Source organism: Benincasa hispida, chromosome 6 (genome assembly GCF_027475165.1).
Source record: "Benincasa hispida cultivar pf3 chromosome 6, pf3_genome.v1.1, whole genome shotgun sequence".
Classification (NCBI taxonomy): Eukaryota; Viridiplantae; Streptophyta; class Magnoliopsida; order Cucurbitales; family Cucurbitaceae; genus Benincasa; species Benincasa hispida.
In genome coordinates, this window is record NC_143483.1 from 50,873,705 (window position 1) to 50,897,209 (window position 23,505).

A 23,505-nucleotide genomic window follows, 5' to 3' on the forward strand; every position below is an offset into this window, starting at 1 on the left:
GATATTATCAATATACAATACTTTCGGACTTTATCATCGATTGATGTACCTATGTCTGTTATTTGTCTTTTCGACCCAAGTAGAATATTCCTTGAATTGATTTGTACGTGGGTCGCTATCAGGGTATTGAATGTGAACCTCAACCAATCCAATGATTTAGGTAGAAAGAAAATCGAAAAGATACGTATGGACCCATCTTCGTCACAAGCACATTGTTTCCCCTCGTTCATTTATTAAGAGATAGGACCAAATTCTTTTTTTCAACAAAACATGAGCCTGGTAGGTAGCAAACAGAAGTCATTTTGGGTAGTTGAGTGAGAAAAGGAGTTGAAGTGGATAGGAATCTAGATTGAGTGTCTAATAAATAGATCTAGACTGTGTTAATGCAGTGGGGTGTTGGTTAGTAAGTGGTGAATTTCTTCAGAAATGTCTTAGTTGGTTGAGGGGTCTTTTGAAGAAGGATCATGAGAACACTTCGAATCTTGATGGAGTAGAGAGGAAAATCTACGGTAGCAATCGCCATTTTGGAGTGCACCTCATCTGCCATTGCAGGCCTTTCTCTTATTTAGGAAACAGTACCCATCACACAGAACCCAAGAGATCAATAATGTTATCAACAAGGCCGGACATGCAATTCCCTAATGGTTCTTGGTAACCTATACAAGATTCATTTATTTATTAAATTTTTTAATTATTAGCAAATTATTGAGGAAATAAAATTTTCATTGAATTGTATACGTAGGTATGGACATTGGGGAATATGCTATACTTATGGAACATGGTTTGCACTTGAGGCATTGTCATGGGCGGAGAAGACATGCGAAAAGTTGTGAAGCACTTCGGAAAGGAGCTAATTTTCTAATAAAGATACAAAATTTAGGAGGGTTTGGAGAAAGCTACTTGTCATATGCTTACAAGGTAAGAACATGAATATTTATTTTTTATGATAAGACATAATTTAAGCTAAATTATAAGAAGAAAAAAACAGTTAAAATATCATTTTAGTTCCTATATTTTTGTTCCATTTCATTTTAGTCCCAATACTTTAAATTGTTCAATTTTCATAGAAGTAAAGATATATTATGTGAATATATATTTTCACAATTTATAAAGAGAATATGAATTGAGGTACACTAAATTTTTTGAACAAAATCAACAATAAATTAACTGCAAAATCAAAAGACTAATTTTAAGATTTGTTGAAAGCATATAGATTAAAATTAGGATATTTATAATAGATAGTAGAATAAGGAAAAAAAATCTAAAAATATATTACATCTTTAAAATATTTGCAAATATGAATGAGTTGACTAGTCAATCTTTGATTTTTTTTTTCTTTTTAATTTTCAATTTCGCTCTCACTTGTCTTATCTTGTTGCACACATTTTTTTGTCTTTTTATTTTTTATTTTCTTTCATTTCCTTCTTTTTTTTTCCTTTTTTTAATTTTCTTTTCTTTCTTTAGTTTTTGCTTATTCTTTATTTTTTTTCATTTCTTCAATTTTTGCTTCTTCCCTTTTCTTTGTTATTATTTTATTTTCTATTCTTTCTCCGATTTTCTGCTTCTCTTTCTTTTTCTTTTATTTCTCTCGTTTTTGCTTCTTTTTTTTTTTTTATTTTTAATCTTCTTTCCTTTCTTCAGTTTTTTGCTTTTTCTCTCTCTTATTTTTTAAATTTAGTGATTTAACGCCAACAAGCCAATCATCGAGTTTGATTATTATAACAAATAATAAATATAAATAATAAATGAAAGTCTATCAGTGATAGCCACTAATATTTTCTATCACTGATAGCTTAATCTCTGATTATATTTTCATAGTTAATAGCCACTTATAGAAATCTATAATTGGTAGCCTACTTAGTGAATTTAATTAATAAAGTTGAATCTCGAACTAAAATGTAAGTGGAATGTCTAGAAGTTATCACTAATAGCTTGTTTATCGGTGATAGAAGCTATCATTGAAAAGAAAAGGGACTTATAAATATTTGGGAAGGATAAGAAAGGGGCAAAAAGTGGCTATGATTGATAGAAGCTACTACTGCTAGCATGTTACCAGTGATAGAAGCTAATACTAATAGCATGTTATCGATGATAGAAGCTACCCGATAGCACGTTATCGATGATAAAAGGTACTCGATAGCACGTTATCGGTGATAGAAGCTACCACTAATAGCACGTTATCGGTGATAGAGAATTATCACTGATAGCATGATATCAGTGAGATCATTGATAGCATCCTATCAATGATGTTATCAGTGAAAGAAGCAATCACTGATAACCACAATATGAGATGTTAGTGATATCGGTGATAGAACTTAGGTGATATCTATATATCGAGTTTCTTTCAAAGATGATAACCAGTTATAGAAGTCTATCATTGATAGCATTAAGTATTGATATTTCAAGGTTGATTCCAATTGATGAAATTGAATCAATGATAACTACTGATAATTGATTGCAAATTAAAAGATAATATTTCAAGATTGTATTAATTTTTCTCAAATTGAAAGCTATCACTGATAGAAACTATCATCGATAGAAATTGATAGAAACTATCAGTGATAGTTTTTAATTTGAGAAAATTGGGAAGAAGCGAGCAAAATGGTGGCTAGGCATAGGTTTTTTAGTCTTTTACCATTTTTTAATCTATATATACAATTATTTTATCCTTGTACTATATATTCTATTATTTTGGGCTTGAATTCTATTTATGCAACTAGCCCTTAAAATTAGACATTTGAAAGAACATGAGCCAAAATGATATGCTAACCCAAGATGTTAATAAATAATTAACCTTGAATTTTTCCTTGTTTCAAAAGTACCCATATATATTCTCCTTAAGTTGCAATATTATTTTTGATTTTTTGTAAATGTTTCAAAACTACTATTAGAGTACAAATCCTTTAAAATTTTGAACAAATATTGAGACTTGAAATGATGTGACAGTGGCCTGAAACGATGTGACTGATAACATGTAGAAATACAACTTATTGTACCCTTTTATTTAGAATAATTAGGGAAATCTAGAGGAAAATGCATTAACCTGATATGAAATTCATGTTGAGAATTGCATTTTGTATTCATGCATTTATAAAACTCATTATTCTGAAAATTATAAAATTTAACATCTTTGAACACAGGATTTATGATGAAAAGAAGCAAAAATAAACTAACGCAACAAAAGCTTACATATAAAGTGATCAGATCAACTCCATATTTTGCATGCAAAGAACCATGCGATGAGCAGAAACATGAAGAGAGAAAAAGACAAACATGTAGATGTTGGATGTCAAACCAAAATGCAAGTTGGTAGCTGATTTGAAACAGTCCCGACAGAGCTAATGAACATATGATGCAAGTAGCCGGTGCAACAAAGCATGAAATTAAATGAACAGGTATCAGAGCATCATTAGAAAGAAACAAAGAAGCTTTTATTTGATGCCTATCAATATAGCCCATCTGAAAATTGTTTTAGAGAGAGAATTCCCATCGAGAGATTGGCTAAAGCTCTGCCCATATTCTTCTATAATTCCATCATTATCGTCCACCTTCCAAGCTTTTTTTTGAGGAATTCTAAGTGAGACCTTAGCCTTCCTCTTTGAAACAGGAGAAAACTCCACCACCTCCATTGTAATCGCCATTGAAGCAACCACCATGCAAGCTGAAGGAAGTAAGACATTGCGACAGGAAGCTTGACATTTTTATTTTCTACTCCTTATAACATTTTTCTTGTCAACTTATTTGTATTAAGTAATTTGAAATTGAAAGACTGTCATGCTTTAATATAAAAATGATTTCTTCAATATTCAATCTATCCATATTGTCTCTTTCCTTTATCATGAGCAACTAATTCTTCAATGGGTTGGAGAAGTTAAACTAACATTTTTACTAAGTATTGCATAAGTTAAAGTTCATATTGTTTAATGTTTGCATGTTACATTACTTAATTTGATTGAGGGATTAATTTAAGTAGAAATAATCAACTTCTTAAGAGAGTAAGTCATTGTGGAATTCATTAAACAAAGAAAGAAGTGACTTTAGAGATAAAGTTAACTTTTTGTCTAAAATTAACTCAAGCATGTGTCCTAGAAATAGGATATGTGACTTAAAAACATCGAGAGATGAGTTCTTTATTTTATGAGTTAATGACATAAACACATGACTTATGCATTACTTAGGAAAATGTTACTAAATCTTTCTCAACCTTGCATATTCATTGATATTTCCTTCATATTTCACGTACATTGTTTCATTGTGTTTGTAATTGTCATCACCATCTTTACTTCCACAACCATTCAATGCATTATCACTCACTATCACTTACACTGTTCACCAGCATATACTTTCACCACATTAGTACTTAGTCCAATAAGGTAGCTGTATAAAACATTCTCGACGCATAGTTGAGATTTCATTGCGTTAAGATCAGACGTAAACTCAAATGCATCTTAGTCGATAATCCCTGGGTTCGACCCCAAACTCAACAAAACTCTATTAATTTGACTTATATTTCGGTCTTAATAGGGAAAACATTGTGTTTTTTAATTTATATTATACATTTTATTTGTTAATTAAGGCATGATATAAAGCTATAATTTCTTGAAAATCACTTGAAAATTAAAATATCTCTTTAATTATTAAAATTTATTTTAATATCTAATTTTATATATTTTTTAATATTATTTTCATACAATCAAAATTGATTTTGAATGTTTAAAGCAAATTTTAGAGTTGGGATACTCATTTTTCCTACGGACCTGTCCCTATGGGAAAAGGGAGTGAAAAAAAAAGTTTTCATGTAAGCTAAACAAGGACATGAAATGTATTCCTTGCTAAATTTAAATTGTTCAGGTGAAATTAACCATTTAAATGAAATAATTTTAGTGAAAAATTAACTATATAATTAAAACATTTCAATAGAACTTATTTAATTAATTATTTTTCTAAAAAACAAATGAAGATAATTTTTCATGGGAAATTCAACCCCGCAAATTTTCTTTAAAAAAAAAGACCCTATCCCAATATCCTACAATTAAATACTTTTTTTTTTTTGGTAAGAATGGAGAATGAAATATGGGACAGAGAACAGGGACGAGAAAGTTACTGTTGCCGACCACCCTCCCTCATGAACATCTCTTGTGATTGAGAAAATAGAGTGATTTAACAAAATCACTCTCTCAAATATGCCATTAATTTACTTCAATAACGAGAATTAATTATTTAACAGACAGATATAGCCTCTAGTCCTAAACTCATCATGCTGCCAAGTTGATCAATTCTCAAATTGAAGATGATGATTTTCCACAAAAGGTCATTTCCAAATTCCTTTCTTTTCTCTAAAATATACATAATCAATATATATAACAACTTCTAATTTCTTGCTTAAATCAATTATGTTGATATACATTATGTGCAGGAAATTTCTGGATTATTCTTCAACAGTTGCACCTTACACTATGCGGCATAGAGAAGTTTTTCCTAAGATGGCATTGGGAGAATATTGTAACAAGGTTTCCTTGCCTTCTAAGAAAAAAACAATAAAGTTAACATTTAAATCTAACAAATTTGCAAATATCAAAGTTTGATGAACTTTAATAAATGGTGGAAGCTCGGGTTGATGTACACTCCCTTAATGCTTTCGACCCAATGAAGCTCGAACGCATCCAACTTAAGGAATAGTCGTGATGAACTTTGTTCTTTACGTATTTTTTCAATGTTCGCAAGCTTCTATCAATAGGGTACATCAAACTATTGGACCGACCAACAATCTTCCTCTTATACGCAAGTGAACTGCAAGATATATCATAAAATTTTGTGGGGAAGATTGTTTTCAAACTTACAAAGTGTGAGTACAATATTTGCTTCCAATAGATCCGAGCCTCTAATGCACACTATCTTCATGTATAGATCACGAAAGAAATTATAGAACTCAATAACAAGTGTTAACACATTCTTTCGTAAGTCTGCTTGAACAACAATAGGAATATTTCAATAATAGAGTTGAATATATATGAGAGTTGTGAGCTTTCAACACCCCTACATTCCCATCGCTGACACTCGCGCATCATTATATGTTTGAGACAAAATCATCATGAAATTTAACAGATTCTAAGAACATACAAAAAAAGATACCATTTCACTAGCAACCAATGGATACACACAACATATCGTTTTATGATTTTAGTTTCTTACTTTTGCAAGTGTAAGTATTTTCATATATTTATATCTACCAAATTCAGATGAGTGTTTCTTATGTCTTCTGTTTTACCTTCAATAATGTTCAATAAAGTCTCAAGCGAATTGTCACATACATTTTTTCAATGTGCATGACATCCAACTTATGTCTTAATAGAAGTTTAGACGAACAAGGGGATCTAAGAATATATTCTTTTTTAATCTCATTTAAAAATTAACTTTATAATATAACGTACCTATATACATTATGTTGATTGTATCATATACAATTAAATCAATTCCCAAATAACTTGAACTATTCAAATTTTTCCAAAACTAATTAATCCTTGTTTTATCCTTAGTGAACGAGCAAGAGAACCTATTGGACCTATAGATCAAAAGCTCCAATGATATGAGATTAATTTAATTAAACTCTTTAATTAAATTAATCAACATTCGTTAACTATAGGTCACTCCATTAAAGACCCATAACTGCACTCTCCGCACTCTAGATATATTTATGTGTCTACGGATATAATAGTTACTAGTAAGTCAATCTTTCACAAGTTATTCATAATTACAGCTTGGTCAAATTACCATTTTACCCCTGTAATTACCTCTGTTCCTTAAGTCCCACTGACGCTCTAATGAAAAACCTGTTTATGGTTCAACTATAAACAAAACCCCTCTCAGGTCAATGAGAGGGATGGGTCTAATTGTTCAATATTCGGAGTCAACACTTAAAGCAACAACTCCTCTACTTTTCCTAAAGGCAGGAAGGAGTGTAATCCATCTTATGTAGCTATGTTCCCAGCTCCCCACTTAGATTCGTCCCCAAAATGATAGACTTATTGAGTCGACAACTTGGACCACTCTCATTGATACAAATCAAAGGACAATCCCTCATAGGTAGAAATCCATAACTCAATCAGGATTGAGATTGAGTTACCTACGGGCATCCTATGAAATATTAATCTTTTCAATTAACAGTTTTATAAAGAAAGATTAACTACTTCGCGCTCTAATCTTATAAAAACTCTTTTATAGAATACCCCCATTCACATGTCTCTACATGAACAAATTGCATCAATTCGTTTATAACACTTACAAAGTGTGTCATATCCATAGTGTTACCAGATCATGGTACCCAACTTATCCATATACTATAGGTCATTAGATTATAACTTGAACATGATTCACCTTGTATGTTGGGGTTGATGCCCTAAATTCTCGTGTCCTGTAATTTGTAAACAGTTTGTACGAACGCTTGTGATATATACTATATGATATTTTACTTCACTTCTTGATTTTACTCAGTTGTTTGTTTTATTTGTTTTACCACAAACCAATAAACCTAAAATCCCTAGATATCTGTATGTAACTTAAGCATGTATGTGGTGACATACAAGTGGATCATGTCTTAAGTGATAATCAAAATGGTATGTAGTATATGGATATAGAAGGGAAATCTTATCCTGGTAACGCTACAGATGCGGCCTGCTTTGTGGAATGGTCACAAGTGTTGTGACTTGTCATAGATGGTCTGATCCTAATCATTCGTGTAGGGGACATGCGAGCGAGGACGTCCTATACAAAAAGTTTGTATAAAACCTGACCACGAAGTGTTAATGTCTCGTTATATAACAACGTTCATGACAGAGACTTCACTTCACTAGGATGACCATAGGTAACATGACTTCAATCCTGAGTGAGTTGGAAACTCTTACCATTGAGGGCGGTCCTTTGATTTGCATGGGTTGAGTGGCCAGGTCGTCGACTCAAACCTACCATTTTGAGGATTCGTCTGATTTGGGAGCTGGGAACTCAGCTACACAAGATGGAATTCACTTCTTCCCTGAAGTAGGGGCAAGTAGATAGATAGCTTCTTTAAGAGTTGATTCCAAGGCTTGAACGATGTGGCACCACACACCTTCTCTTGGCCCGAGAGGTGTTCACGCATAGTTGGATTATGTTGTATTATTCATTAGAGGAATCAGTGATACTTAAGGAGTGAGATTTAACTATAGGGGTAAACGGTAAATTAGCCCAGCTGTACATACGAGCATCTGTGAAGGGTCAGCGTACTCATGATTGGTTATATCCAATGGACACAGAAATATATCTGTAGTAAGAAGAGTTCAACTGTTGGTCTTTAGTGGAATGTCTGCCAGTTAACGGATGGTGGATCTCGTGGCTAAAGAGTTTAGTCAGCTATTCACATACCATTGGAGCATCGAGCCACAGGTTCATAAGGTCCCCTTGGTAGTTTGAATAAAATCGAAAATAAGTTTTTTGGTCAGATTGAAATGTTCAAATTGACAAGAGGGAGTTCGATTATATATGATATAATTGAACTGGTTAATTATATATGATATAATTGACTCAATGTATGAGATACATTATTTTTGGAGGAAATTAGATATAAATATGATTTATATCAAATAGAGGAGAAATTACGATAGTAGATATATGATATCAAACTATAGGTTAAAAATATAATATGATTATATTCATTATTAATTAATTAGTCGGTTATGTGATAATTGACCGGAAATTTCTCTTCAATCGTGCGAAAGTAGGAATATTGATTTCGGTTATTGTAACTGAAGAATAAAATGAAAATGATTTTCATTTTTCCAAAGAGCTCAAAAAAAAAAAATCGTTCACGGTGTGGAAATGTCATGATCACTTAGTTGAGCACCTATATGATAGTGCCTTATCGCCTAAGCGATCACACACCAGCATACTAAACGATCGCATGCATTCTCTAAGAGTTGATCATTCGGACCTTTCAATTTAGGAGAAGTTCGAATCCGTTTCATTCGGATATTGATCGGTTTTGGTTTGACATGGTTTACGCGTTACTGGTTCCCGGAAGAGTTAATATCTCCATTAGCTAAACGATCGTTCACCTTCACTAAACGATCGCTTAGCGCGCCGAGTTTTCTAAATGATCGCTTACTAATTACTAGACAATCGCTTAATAAAACCTACACGATCGTGTACCTTTCTCTAAGTGATAAGCACCAGACAATACGATAGTCACCTACTATCTCCTACTTGCTTGTCATTCTACACGATCGTCCTTTCCTCCTTCATCTACCAATTCCATCAAAGTCCACTCTTTGGATTCTCACCCCGAGAATACCAAGGGTATCAAATGGTGGTTTCGTCCCCAGTTGCTGTTTGTTCGTGTGTTGTCGTTCGTGTAGACGATTGTGCTGCTAGGCGACTATTTGCTGGGCGATAAAGACCATAGAGGGTTTTCTTCCGCTTGATTGAGTCCGACTGAAGATATTCTTCAACTGGTATGTTTACTCAATCTATTGTATTTTATTTATCAAAGCATGCCTATAATTAATGTTAAAATGCATACCTGTTTGTTAAAATGTGTGTGTGGTAATTCGGTCACAATGAAATAGGAAAGATCTGAACGTGCTCATGGATACTCTTATTTAAGAGTTCCTTCAGTTTACACAATATTCAAGTTTACATTAATAATCATGGATCATAGTTTATTAGATTGAATTATATAGAACTAAATGTCAAATAATATAACTTTTTATTTTATTAAATAAATAATTTTTTTTTATAATTTACGATCTACGAGATTTAGGACACAAATCCAACAGAGATTACTCTACATCAACTAAGGTTGGGTATAGGTTTGGTGATGATTTCACTAGCTAATAATGATATTTATGAATTTCCTTTTAAAACTCTAATTTATGAGGCTGGTATGAAATATGTTGAATAATTTTATGAACTTTAATTTTATTCCTTTAAATATATTGTGCTTATTTTAATTGAAAGTATTTTGTTTCAGGCTTTATAGAAACTATTCTTCCTCAGTAGTGTTTTGCTTAAATTTTAAATATAAAATTTGTTTTAAAAATTGTCACTCATTGGCTTCCAAACTCACCCTTTTCTTTGTTTTCCCCCAGGTTGCAAAAAAGTTACGGGTGCCTATTGAAGACCTCATCTACCACCTCTTGTAGATTGATTTCCTTGTGAACTTCTTTTGTATGTTTATAGTTCTTTAGATTGCCATGTAGTATATGAACATATAGAGATAAGTTGAACAAGTCAATATGTATGTATGGTTGTAAGGATGAGATGAGACTAGTTATAAGGTTTTTGTTCATTTTGGATGGATATTTAATACTTGGTGTTTATAATAAGTTACTTACTTTGTTTTATAAGTTTGCTAATAAAGTCTTATCTTGAGTAAAAGAATAATTGTTATGGAAAGTAGGAACAGGTTAGGTGATAGGTGCCATAAAAGGCATGCATTGTATCTATCGTCTTCACATCTCTTTCTAGGTTAAGAAGGTAATTTTGAAGGGGGTGTGATATAACACTAAAAAAATAAGTGCATTTACTTGTTGTAGGATCTTATCTCCATCCACTACAACGTATGAAAACTTATGCTCCAATTTTTCATCATGTTGTCTTCTTTTTAGAGAAATAAATTTGGGTTAGTAAGTACATCGAAGAATCCCAACTAGGTTGGCAGCCTCTTAACATCCTCATCATAGTCCAACTTCATTCAAATAATCATCAAAGTACAGAGGAAACATGAGGAGATACAAAAGAGTGAGAGATAGAAAGTTGTGGGAACAACCATAAAGAAGAAAAGAAGGAAGATTACATAAAATCATTCATGTTGAGTGATATCTCAGCAAGTTTATAGCTCGAGAGGAGCTTTTTCATCATGTTTGTTACAAATTGTGTGCTGCCAATATTTATTCAAGGTAGACAAATATTGGTTGGTTTGTTTCTACATGCAGCCTATCTAGTTAATGAATGTTTTCTGGAAATGTTGTTTATGCAAAATATTTTATGCAGTATTTTTGTTCATTTTTTCCTTCTCTGTACGCATCGATTTTTGGAATTAGGATTACCCGTCTATGTATTCATTGTGCTTATTTAATGACCCCTAGTCTTTGGATTAGAGCTGGCAGTTTTTACGAAAAAGATTTAGAGACTCATTTTTCTTGCAAAGTTCTATTGTCACAAGTGTTTATTTTTGTCGATCTTCAAAGGTGTGGTAGATTGTGATGTTATAAGTTTGGAGACATACTCCAAGCCAATTGTATGATTCATCAGTATACTTCTTAAGAAGAAATTCTTAAGCTTAGGGGGAGCGTAAGCTAAAGGAGTGAAGTGGTCTTTGCTCGAAAGGGAAAGATAAAGTGCAAGTGACAGTGAGTCTCAAGAATTAAGAGGAGCTTAAGTCTAGCCGAGAGGGAGTTTCAGTCTTAGGGAGAGCCTAAGACAGTCTTCACTGATATCATTGCTTAGGAGGAGCTTAAGTATCCGAGAGAGAATCTCACATCTAGGGGGAACCTAGGTAAACAATTAAGTGGTTAAGCTCTACAGAGGTCACTATAATGGTATTGCACCATTATAGATATATACTATGTTCTAATTGCTTATCATCAATATTACTGAAACTATCTTTCCTGGGCATACTATCCCTCAGACTAGGTGTTATTAACTAAACTGGGTTACGAATTCTTGGTGTTCACTTTGTTTGTTATTTATGGTTGTTGAATGTTCTATGGCATGTTGTAACATCATTTATGAAGGGAATTGAATCTTGATGGAAGCGTGTGATCATGTTCTTTGATTCCTTGAATGAATTAAAAATACAAATTATCAAGAAAAGGTTTAGTAACGTACCTTTGTCCATCCACAATTGTAGCAAAATCCTCCCCTCGAACTGGTAATCTTCTTCTTGAAGTCTTCCTTTTTCCACGAGATCTTTCTTGTTATGACTCTGACAAGAATTTGACTTGTGAGAATCACTCTTGAAAGAAGAGAGAGAATGGGCAAGAAGAATTTTAAGAGAACCTTTCTCTAAAAATTTGGAGAAATTTCTTGGTGAGAAATCTTGTACAGATTAAAGGTGAGTTCCATGAGGGCTTCCTAGGGCCCTATTTATAGAACTATACTGGGTTACTTCTAACCCTATTAGGATAACCCATCTACATAGATTTTTAAATTAATATCTATGAATATCCAATATTAAAAGATTTTTACCCAATTAATATCTCATATTAAATAATGTTAAGAATTTAAATCAATTTTAAAATTACTATCTACTATATTTAATTATCTACTAATATCCAATATTAAAAGATAATTATTCATTTAATATCTCATACTAAATGGATTCAAATATTTAAATCATATTTAAATATTTATTTTTTAAATTATCTTTTTAATTTGAATCTTATTCACATTAAATAATTTATTATTTGAATCATATTCAAATAAATTAAATCTTCCATTATCTATTTAATTCGAATTTTATTCAAATTAAATAATTAATTATTTGAATCCTGTTCAAATAAATTAATTCTCTCATTATCTATTTGATTCGAATCTCATTCAAATTTATTTATTTATTTATGTGGATTTTATCCAAATAAATTAATTTTTCATATTATAAAGTTATAATTTGAATCCTATTCAAATAAACTTTATAATCAAACATGTATTTAATTATATCCAATACCACTAATAATTTTCCTCATAAGTTTGAACATTTCAAACTTTCTTTTAATCTATTTGATCCTTGTTGGTATATGGTGAGTTAGCAAGAGGACCAAATGGATCTATAGATATAAACTCCAATGATTGAAGATTAATTAATTAAACTCTTTAATTAAATTAACATTCATTCATTAACTAGAGGGCAAACGACTATAGACATATAATTAAATTCTTATGCACTGTGGGACAAGTTGTGTTCATGGATATAATAAGTACAAGCAAGTCGATCATTCACGAGTTGTTTATAATTACAGCTGGGTTAAAATATCTATTTCACCCTGCAATTACATATTTTTCTTTAGTACCACTAATTCCTTTAACGAACAATTTTTTCATGATCCAACAATAAATTAAGTCCCTCTCGGGCCTATAAGAGGGTGAGTGTCTCTTATTCAAGACCCAAAATCAACACTTGGAACGACTTATTTACTTATCTTATGCGGGAAAGTGAATTTCATCTTGCGAAGTTATGTTCCCAATTCCCCACTTAGTCAAGTTCCCAAAATGGTAGGCTTATTGAGTCGACAACTCAGACCACAAATCAAAGGATTGACCTCACAAACAAGGTGTTCATAAATCACTCAGGATTAAGACAAAGTTGCAGATGATCATCCTATGAGATATTAATCTCATTAATTAACGAATTTATAAAGAGAGATTTTATTTGACGATCTAGTCATATACAAACTCTTTGTATAGGATACCCCTACTCACATGTCTCCACATGAATAGTTTGGATCAAACCATTTGTAACTAAGTGACCGTATTCATAGTGTTGCCAAGATAAGACACTCAACCTTATCTACTATAGACCTTTAGGTTATTTCTTGAACATGATCCACATTGTATGTCAACTACATATTATTCAATAATACATATAATAACCTTGGATTTTTACAATTAATAGAATTTAATATTGCATATTTAATAACTAAATTAATCAACTAAGTAATTACGAGGCTTTAAGACATAAATCTCAACAATTCATAATATCATTTGATGTGTGATAGGTACTTCCATATTATTTTTCAATTGGTATCAGAGCACGTCACAACTATCTCTGATGTTGTGATCTTGTTGTATGACTATGGAAGGAATAAAAGAATATAGCTCTACCTTGCGTCCACTTGTGTTGGATGGCACAAATTATGTGTATTGGACGACAAGGACAACAACTTTTCTGAAGTTCATTGACAACAAATTCTTAAAATCTGTTATTATTGGTTAGTCTCACCCTCAAGTTACAAATGCAAAAGGTGAAACGAACTCAAACCTGAGGTAGAATAATTTGAAGTTGAGGATGAAGCCTCTCTAGGAAATTCCTGTGCTTTAAATGTCATATTCAATGATGTTGAAAAGAATATCTTCAGGTTGATTAACACTTGTGTTTTTGCAAAAAAAAAGCATGGAATGTTTTTGTTGTGGCTCATGAAGGAACATCAAAAGTTAAAATGTTGAGACTTCAGATGTTAACTACAAAATCACAGGCCTTTAAATCTAAGGCTCTGATACCACTGTTGAAAAAAATCAAAGTAGCTATGATACCATTGTTGAGAAAAATAAAATAAATAAATATTGTGGAAGCAAACCAATATCTAAATATATGTTAAACAAAGAGAAGAAATGAACATGAGAGTGAAATTCAAACTTATTGAAGGAGGAAAAAATTGGTCATACACAAAATGTTGTATAAGAAATGTGATACTAAAATTGTAGTACTCAAATATGGTATACAAAATTGTGATACTCTCAATACATAGTAACTCACCCTTTTATAGGACAAGATGAACCTAAGTAATAATTATAACTTATAAATTAAAAGCAATATTAAAAGCACAAACTTACAAAACTTAAAAACATAAAAAACGAAAAATTGAAAAATATACCAATTTATAGATATTAAATGGATATAATTATAATCCCAAGTTAAAAATCTACCAATTTCAAAAGCTTATCAAATAAATTTAGATTAATTATCTTCTCCATTGTGTCAATTTTGAAACTAAAATACAAAAATTAAAGGAAAAAATCTAATAATCTAAGAAAATTAATTTAAATTCACAATATCTCAAAATATTACCGATTATATAACAAATATTTATTGTTATATTGTTAGATTACTGATAGCTATTAAAAAGAGCTATTATTTCTAGCTTAATTCGGGCTCATTATTGAATTTTATGTGTTTATTTCTCTATTTTGTAGGTATCAAGTAATCAAGAGGTAGAATTAATCATTTGGTGAAGAACGAGGTTAATTTGAAGCAATTTGGTGTTCATTTTGAACATTCGGGCTTCAAAGAAGTTGAAATTACCAAAATGTCATCGAGTTCCATCGAGTATCAAGTCAGTGAGCAGCGAGTAGTGAGTATCTAGCAGTGGACTCAGCATTGCAGCGCTACTCCAAGCGTCACAACACTTCGAAGTTGAATCATCGCCAGCGTTCCAACACATCTCAACACTTGACTCCAACACTTGAAGACAGAAGCGTCAGCGTTGCAACGCTTCTTTAGAGTGTTACGATGCTGCGACGATTGACGACATGGGATGGAGTGCGCGTGCAAGTGAGCATTGGACCATTCGTTGGACTTTAACGCTGATGCTTCCCTTTCGTCGCATCAGCATTGCAACGCTGCGTTGATATCTTTATATACCTCTTCTCGACTCTAGGTCAAATCAATGCTGATTCTTGTAGGTGAATGCATGGAGGTCGAAGTCAGACTTCCTTCTTCTCTTCTTCTTTTTAATTTTTAGTATCCTTAGGTTAGTTTTGCTTTTTATTTTGGGTTGTAATTGAAGGATTGGAGGTTGATTCTTGATTTTTCTATGAATTGAGAGGTAATCTCTATCTAATTTCTTCGAGTAAGAGCCTTATGTTAATTTTTTGAAGGCTTTCTAGTTAATTTAATTGTACTCTTGTGAATTCTTTGGATGGATTTGTTTTAATATTAATAGAGTTTCGATGAATTCTTCTGACAAATTAATTTGTTGAAATTCTTGTTTGCAAAATCATCATAGCCTATGCAATATTGATTGATTAAGTTGCACGTAAGAGGATCGCATGTGTGAAACCTAGACTTTTTCTGACCAAATGCATGTATGCCCTAATATAATATTTTCTAAATAAATCATGCTATAAGATATGCTTTCTAGCTTGTAGTATGTATCAACAATTGAACCCTTTCTTAATACTTTTCAATTTTAAATTGTATGTCGCTAAGAAGGAAAAATTTAAACTGAATTAGGATTGGTTTGGATTTTTATCAAAAAAATTTTAGGATTGGTTTGGATTTTTATCAAAATTGGCTAATTAGGCTATTAGATTTTCTAATAGGTTGAGGAATTGACAGATTCAGTGTAATTAATTTATTCCTAATGAAAGAAATTGCATAGGAGCTCTCTCTTGCTCTAGAAATTAGATAGACTCCTATCCTAGATTACATTTACCCGTTTATTTCAATTTCACACATTTATCTCTTCCACACCAAAACCCCCCATTTACGCTCTAATTAGAAAATTCACTTAATGAAATCAATTGTGCTTCTCTATAGATCGACTCGAACTTACCATTGTTGCTACGTTCTAGTAGTGATATGAATAGTTTAGTATTATAAATTATCCTTTGTTTTGATTTAGAGTCGAATTAATGACATCGATTCCCGATCCGAACAAAATGGTGCCATTGCCAGGGAAGCCATTGATATTTCGTTAGTTAAATTTCTAGTTAGAGTGTGCTTTTTCTTTTGATTTTTTTCCCTTTTTGTGTCAGTATTTTAAGCATGGATAGATATCATAAAAAAAGATAGGAGTAATCAAGTGGAGCATCTAGACTTAGTGACGAGGTTCGTAACCTTCGACGTCAACTTGTTGAGTTAACTTATTTTGTTAGTCAGTTGGTTCCAAGTAACACGCAGTAGGTGTAAGCATGTAGGACTGATCACCTTGAGCAAGCATGCCCAAAGTTGCAGTAGAGCCATACGCCGCAAGACTACTCCATAGGATGGGACCAATACCACTATGATTCACCCCCTGCCACATCTAACATGACGATGCATGCTCATGACTACTCCATAAGATGAGACCAATACCACTATGATTCACCCCCTACCACATTTGACATGACGATGCATGCTCATACTGCTGACTCAGATATGTCATCAGAAGATGTGATTAGACAACTTATTATTATAATTATTGGATTTTAGCAGGAGATGTGCGACCTCAAGGAGAGCTTTTGTCTTCAAATTGAGGTTGGAGCTGATCTTCAGAGTTTGAGAGACTCAGTCCCTCAACCTTCTAATTCAGTTGAGAAGGGATGCAAACCCTTGCTATACACATCTTATGAAATCACCGAGGCGTGCAGTGATGAGTTAATCTATGTCAACATAAAGGATGAGTTAGAGGATAGCATGCCATGTTTAGATCTAGTTTGTGAGGACTATGGAGAATCTGAGCTTAAACTCATCGATTTCCAGGTGATGGAGTTAGAGGTTGAAAAGCCTCACCCTGTTCTACCATCTAGTATATTGTATATTTTTTTAGTTTTGTTCTTCTTGTTCTCACCAGACAGTTAAGTCAGAGTCTTTATTTTCAGTTGAGTCAGTCCTTGAGTCTTCTGATTCTTTCTTTTTACCTTTTTTTACTAATACGAAAAATATAAAAGTCGACCTATCTGGCTCTTTTCAAAAGATGAAGAGCCTTATAGCGTTATCGAGCTATATCGACTCATCCAAGAAGGGACCAGAGAAATACAAGAATTTCTTTGTGCCTTGACAGGGGACAGGTCGCATCGAGCAATCGACGTTAAAAATTTGCGCTTCTTTGAGGTAGCCAAGTGAAAAAAATTTATTGATTTCTTTATTTGTTTTCTAGATTAGGTTTCCTTTTGTTTTTGTTTTGTAGGGACGACCTAGAAGAGGTGAGAATCTTTCTAAGAGGCGAGCCCATTACCACCACCATCCCATGCACAACAATATTATCAAGGGAGGTTTTCTATTCCCTTGTTTTTTATTCTTTTTTAGCTTTACTTAAAATAAATTGGGGACGATGTATATTTTTAAGTTGAGGGTGGGGTACTTGTCGGGTAACTAGCTTGGGGTCATTGAGCGCTATGCTCGAACAATGTTATGTGCTTTGGTAGCCTTGCTTGCTATTCACCTTTCCCTCATGGTACTTGGACCCACAACTCAAAATGAGCCTTGCGACGAGATGCGGACATTCCCCATGCTGATCATGATTTTAGCCAATTTTTTTAAAAAAATTCTTGTCTTTCATACATCTTTAAATCATTGTTTTGTAAAATTAAAGCTTTGCATACTTAGAATTGGGTTATCTGGTTTGTATTTCATTTGTCACCCTGAAAGGTCGACCTTTGATTTAGGAGTAACTATGTTTGTTTTAGAGAAAAACTATACAAAGTGGATAACATAGGGGCTACTGTGTAAAAAAAAAAAAAAAAAAAAAAAGAGAAAACAAATAAAGAAAAGCAAATTTGTTGCATTTCTGAAAAAAATAGAAAAAGCATAAAAAAGGAGGCATAACCTATGTGCCTACAAAAAATAGTGTGTGTGTGCATGGATAGAGGTGAAAAGAGCTACCTCTGTCGTGTCTACTTAGGGCCCGCGAGAAAAAAGTGATAGTTCCCGGTGGTGGTGTGTAAAAGCTAGCCCTCTAGGTAAAAGAAATGCCTCTTATGTTTTGTGTGTGTGTTTAAGCACCCTTGTCTTAATGTTGCCTTTTTTTTTGTCCAAGGTCGATAATCAAGCAAGTGTAGGGGAAAAACGGGATAAGGACCTTATAAAACTTTTCCGAGTTATGTAAGCTTAACTAGAAAAACTCTAGACTCACTTATGCATGAATATATCGAGAATCATTTTTAAACTAGTGCTTCATTGATTGATCATAATTGAATTTCGTTCTTGATTACAAATTTCATTCTAACTGACTGTTGGGACTGGAGTAACAACATTGAGAATTAAGCTAGCATGTCTTTAATTATTTTAATTCTATTTTGTGTATTCCTACCCTTCTCGGGACGAACAAGAATTAAGTTGGGGGCGTTTGATAGCTCTAAAAAATAGCTATTATTCCTAGCTTAATTCAAGCTCGTTATTGAATTTTATGTGTTTATTTCCCTATTTCATAGGTATTGAGCAATCAAGAGGTAGAATTAATCATTTGGTGAAGAACAGGGTTAATTTGAAGCAATTTGGTATTGATTTGAACATCTGAGCTTCAAAGGAGTTGAAATTACCAAAATACCATAAAGTTCCTTCGAGTATCAAGTTAACAAGCAGCGAGTAGTGGGTATCTAGCGGTGCACTCAATGTTGCAATGCTACTCCAAGCGTCACGATGCTCCGAAGTCAAATCATCGCCAGCACTCTAACGCATCTCAACGCTTGACTTCAACGCTTGAAGGCAGAAGTGTCAGCGTTGCAACACTTCTTTAGAGCGTTGTGACGCTGTGATGATTAACAGACATGGAATGGAGTGTGCGCAAGTGAGCGTTGGACTTCAACGCTGACGCTTCCTTTTCACCGCATCAGCATTGCAACACTATTGTGTTCATATCTTTATATACCTCTTCTCAGCCCTAAGTCAAATGAATGCTGATTCTTGGAGGCGAATGCATGAAGGCCGAAGTCAGACTTCTTCTTCTTCTATTCCCTTCAATTTTTAGTATCTTTAGGTTAGTTTTGCTTTTTATTTTGGGTTGTAATTGATGGATTGGAGGCGTGTTCTTGATTTGTCTATGAATTGAGAGGTAATCTCTATCTAATTTCTTCAAGCAAGAGTCTTATGTTAATTTCTTGAAGGTTTTCTAAACTATACTCTTATGAATTCTTTGGACAGATTCGTTTTAATATTAATAGAGTTTCGATGAATTCTTCTAACAAATTAATTTGTTGAAATTCTTTTTTTGCAAAATCTTCATAGCCTGTGCAATCTTGGTTGATTAAGTTGCACGTATTAGGATCACATGTGTGAAGCCTAGACTTTTTCTGACTAAATGTATGTATGCCCTAATATAATATTTTCTAAATAAATCATGTTATAAGATATGGCTTTCCAACTTGTAGTATGTCTCAACAATTGAACCCTTTCTTAATGCTTTTCAGTTTTAATTTGTATATCACTAAGAATGAAAAGTTTTAAACTGAATTAGGTCTGGTTTGGATTTTTATCAAAATTGGCTAATTGGGCTATTAGATTTTCTAATAGTTTGAGGGGTTGACAGATTCAGTGTAATTAATAGATGCCTAATGAAAGAAATTGCATAGGAACTCTCTCTTGCTCTAAAAATTAGAAAGACTCCTATCCTAGATTATATTTACCCGTTTATTTCAATTTCATGCATTTATCTCTTCCACACCAAAACCCTCCATTTATCTCTCTAGTTAGAAAATTAACTTAACAAAACCAATCGCGCTTCTCTACGGATCGACTCGGACTTATCACTGTTGCTATATTCTAGTAGTGATAGGAGTAGTTTGGTATTATAAATTTTCTTTTGTTTCGGTTTGGAATCGAATTAATGACATCGATTCCCAATCCGAACAATTACATATTAAAAAGTATAAACTATATAAATAGTCATAATATATATGAAAAAATGTATGAAATAAAAAAGAAAATTAGACAAAATTTGTGATAAGAACATTGTTAAAACAAAACGAATGATGACAAAGATAATCGTTAAGCATTAGATGAAGAGCAGAGAAGAGAGACATGAAGGATTATAGTGGTTCAAAATGATGACTACATCCACTTTCAAATCAGAGAGCAAGAGTATTTTCATTCATCAATTCTGCAAGATGCCTCAAAATTATGCCGAGAGCTAAGAAAGAAGAGGAATATTTATCCTCAGCTCAATAAAATGCAATTTACGCCATATGCCCAAAATCCCTTTTAACAAAATTATAACAAACTATTTCTAAAAGCCTCAACTAATTTTTATTTATAGCAAAGTAAGAGGGTAAAGTTAAAGGCAGCAAAGGTAATTCATCACAATTTACAAATCACCCTCTTGATGAAACATCTGTAGCAAAGTCAAACAAATGAATCTTCTCTCTGATGCAAACTCGGAATGTTCTGAATCAAAATTAGTTGGCTCCTAACCTTAGAAGCTGGCAAAGGTATTCAAACCTTTCATATGCAATGACCTTAGTTAAAAGATCAACAATGTTATGAGTTGTGTGTACCTTTGTCAAAGATAATTTTCCATCTTGGATAGCATCTTGAACAAAGTGGAACCTCACATCGATGTGTTTGGTTTTATCATGGAGTCTGTGATTCTTTGACAAAGCTAGTGCACTTTGGCTATCAAACAAATTCACAGTATAAGGAGTAGGTGGCATCTGAGATACCAAACCATTCAACCAAGATGATTCCTTCACTGCATCCGCAAGGGCCACGTATTCAGCCTCTATGAAAGACAAGGGAACAACTTATTGCAATGAGGACTTCTAACTGATTACATTCCTAAAAAGAAGAATGATGTAACCAGTGAGAGATCTTATTTTATTAGGGTTAGTAGCATAATCTGAATCAACATAGCCTGTCAAGGTTTCCTAGGAATCAACATACTTGGAGTAGATCAACCCCTTATCAAGTGTTCCCTAAGATCCATTTTGATGCTTCTCATTGAGCTTTTCTCGGATTACTCATATATCAACTGTTAATACTCATAGAATAAGCCAAATCTAGTCTACAAGATACCATTTCATACATGATACTACCCACTAAGTTAGCATAGGAGGTTGATTCCATTTTAACAATTTCTTCATGAGTGATGGGAGATTGAACATCATATAGTTTAAAATTTTGAGCAAGTGGTGTCTTGACTGACTTACTATTCTCCATATTAAATCATTTTAGAATTTTGTTCAAATTGTGAGAAAAAGATATAAACAGAGAGTTTCTTTGTCTATCTCTACTCAATTCCATTTCCAAAATCTTCTTGGTAGGTCCCAAGTCCTTCTTAATTTCTTGAACATCATTAGATGCCATTAGTATATCATCAACATACAAAAGCAGCAAGATGTAAACATCATCTTTAACATACTTCTTATAAACACAGGAATCGTATGAGTATTTCATAAAACCCTTCAAAGTAATGAAGGAATCAAAGCACCTATTGCATTGCCTTGTTTAAGTCCATAAATTGATTTCTGCAAGTTACAAACCTTCTATTCTTTTCCAGCCACTTCAAAACCGAGAGGTTGCTTCATGTATATATCTTCTTCTAAGATTCCATCAAGAAAGCTGTTGTGACATCCATTTGTTCAAATTCTAAGTTGAATTGAACAACAAGGGACAACAGAACTCGGATGGAAGTGTGACTTACAACCGAAGAAAAACTTCACTGTAATCTATCCCTTTTTCTTGTGTAAAACCTTTAGCAACTAACCTTACTTTATAACGAGGTTGTTGATAACCTGTGATACCTAGTTTTATCTTAAAAATCCACTTGCAATCAATTAGTTTCTCATTTTGTGGTAAATTTACCAACTTCCAAGTGTTGTTTCTTGTCGACTCTATCTCATGTTCAATAACATCAATCCAATTTCTACTATTTTTAGAGTTGACTGCTTATTTGCAAGTGTTTGGTTTAGGGGCAGAATTCTCCTTATAACAGTTGAAGGCATGGCTCACAATGTCAACTTCGTCATATCATGCTAGTGGTCTAATAACTCTTATTTCTCTATCTCTTGTCAGTTGATTATTTTGGTTAGGATGAGAGGTGTCAGTCACATAGTCTTGTACTGGTAAATTCTCACCCTCTGAATGTGTAATCTCTTGGCCTTGGTTCAAAATGTCTTAAGTATCAGTGGGAGTAACAAAGGATTCTTCAAAAGTTTCTCTAGAAATGGCATTATCAACTGTGACAATAGGGGTTTGAAGGTCAATCTCAAATTCATTTATTCCAAAAGAGGAGGAACCATCCTGAGAATGAGATTCTATCCATGGCATTAACTCCTCATTGAAAATTACATCCCTACTAATGAAGACTTTCTTATCTCTAGCTCTTAAGAACCATTATCTATAACCTTTCACACCATGAGGATAGCCTAGGAACACACATCTCTTAGCTCTTGCTTCTAACTTTCCTTGTTTAATGTGTGCAAATGTAGCACACCCAAATAACCTTAGATGATCAAGCTTAGGTGGTGTACCAGTCCATAACTCTTGGGGAGTTTTGAAACCTAATGAAGTAGAGGGGCTTCTGTTGATGATATAAGTGGATGTATTAACAGCCTTTCCCCAAAAGGGTTTAGGAAGATTCGAACTCATAAGCATACACCTAACTTTATTCAATATGGTTTTTTTGAACCTTTCTGCTAACCCATTCTGCTATGGGGTTCTAGGCATTGTTAACTTTGCAAATTTTTCATTAAAAAATTCTAGACCATTATATGTTCTAAGGGTCTTAATCTTTCTAACAGATGAATTCTCAAATAAATTCTTCCACTTAGCAAATACTTCATCCTTACTCTTTAATAAGAAAACCCATAATTTTCTAGAGAAGTCATCTATAAGAGTAAGAAAGTACCTTACTCCTTTATAAGTTTGAACTTTTGAGGATTCCCAAAGATTAGAATGGATGTAATCTAGCTTCTCTTCAGTTCTGAGTGTCCCTTTGTTGAAGCTTAATCTGGTAAACTTTTTCATTACACAGTGGTCACAAAAACCCACGTCCGCTAGTCTATATTTTCTAATTAGACCTTTATTATACAAGCTATCAAGACCTTTTTATATTGATATGAGCC

At 32.9% G+C, this 23,505-nt stretch overlaps 1 long non-coding RNA gene across 1 annotated transcript; it reads left to right on the plus strand.

The window, feature by feature from the left end:
• Positions 1-279: 279 nt before the first annotated feature.
• LOC120080449 (uncharacterized) lies at positions 280-3,753 on the plus strand. The gene is made up of 3 exons (XR_005482517.2): positions 280-651; positions 743-918; positions 3,141-3,753. It is a non-coding gene; the product is annotated as an uncharacterized LOC120080449 (long non-coding RNA).
• Positions 3,754-23,505: the final 19,752 nt, after the last annotated feature.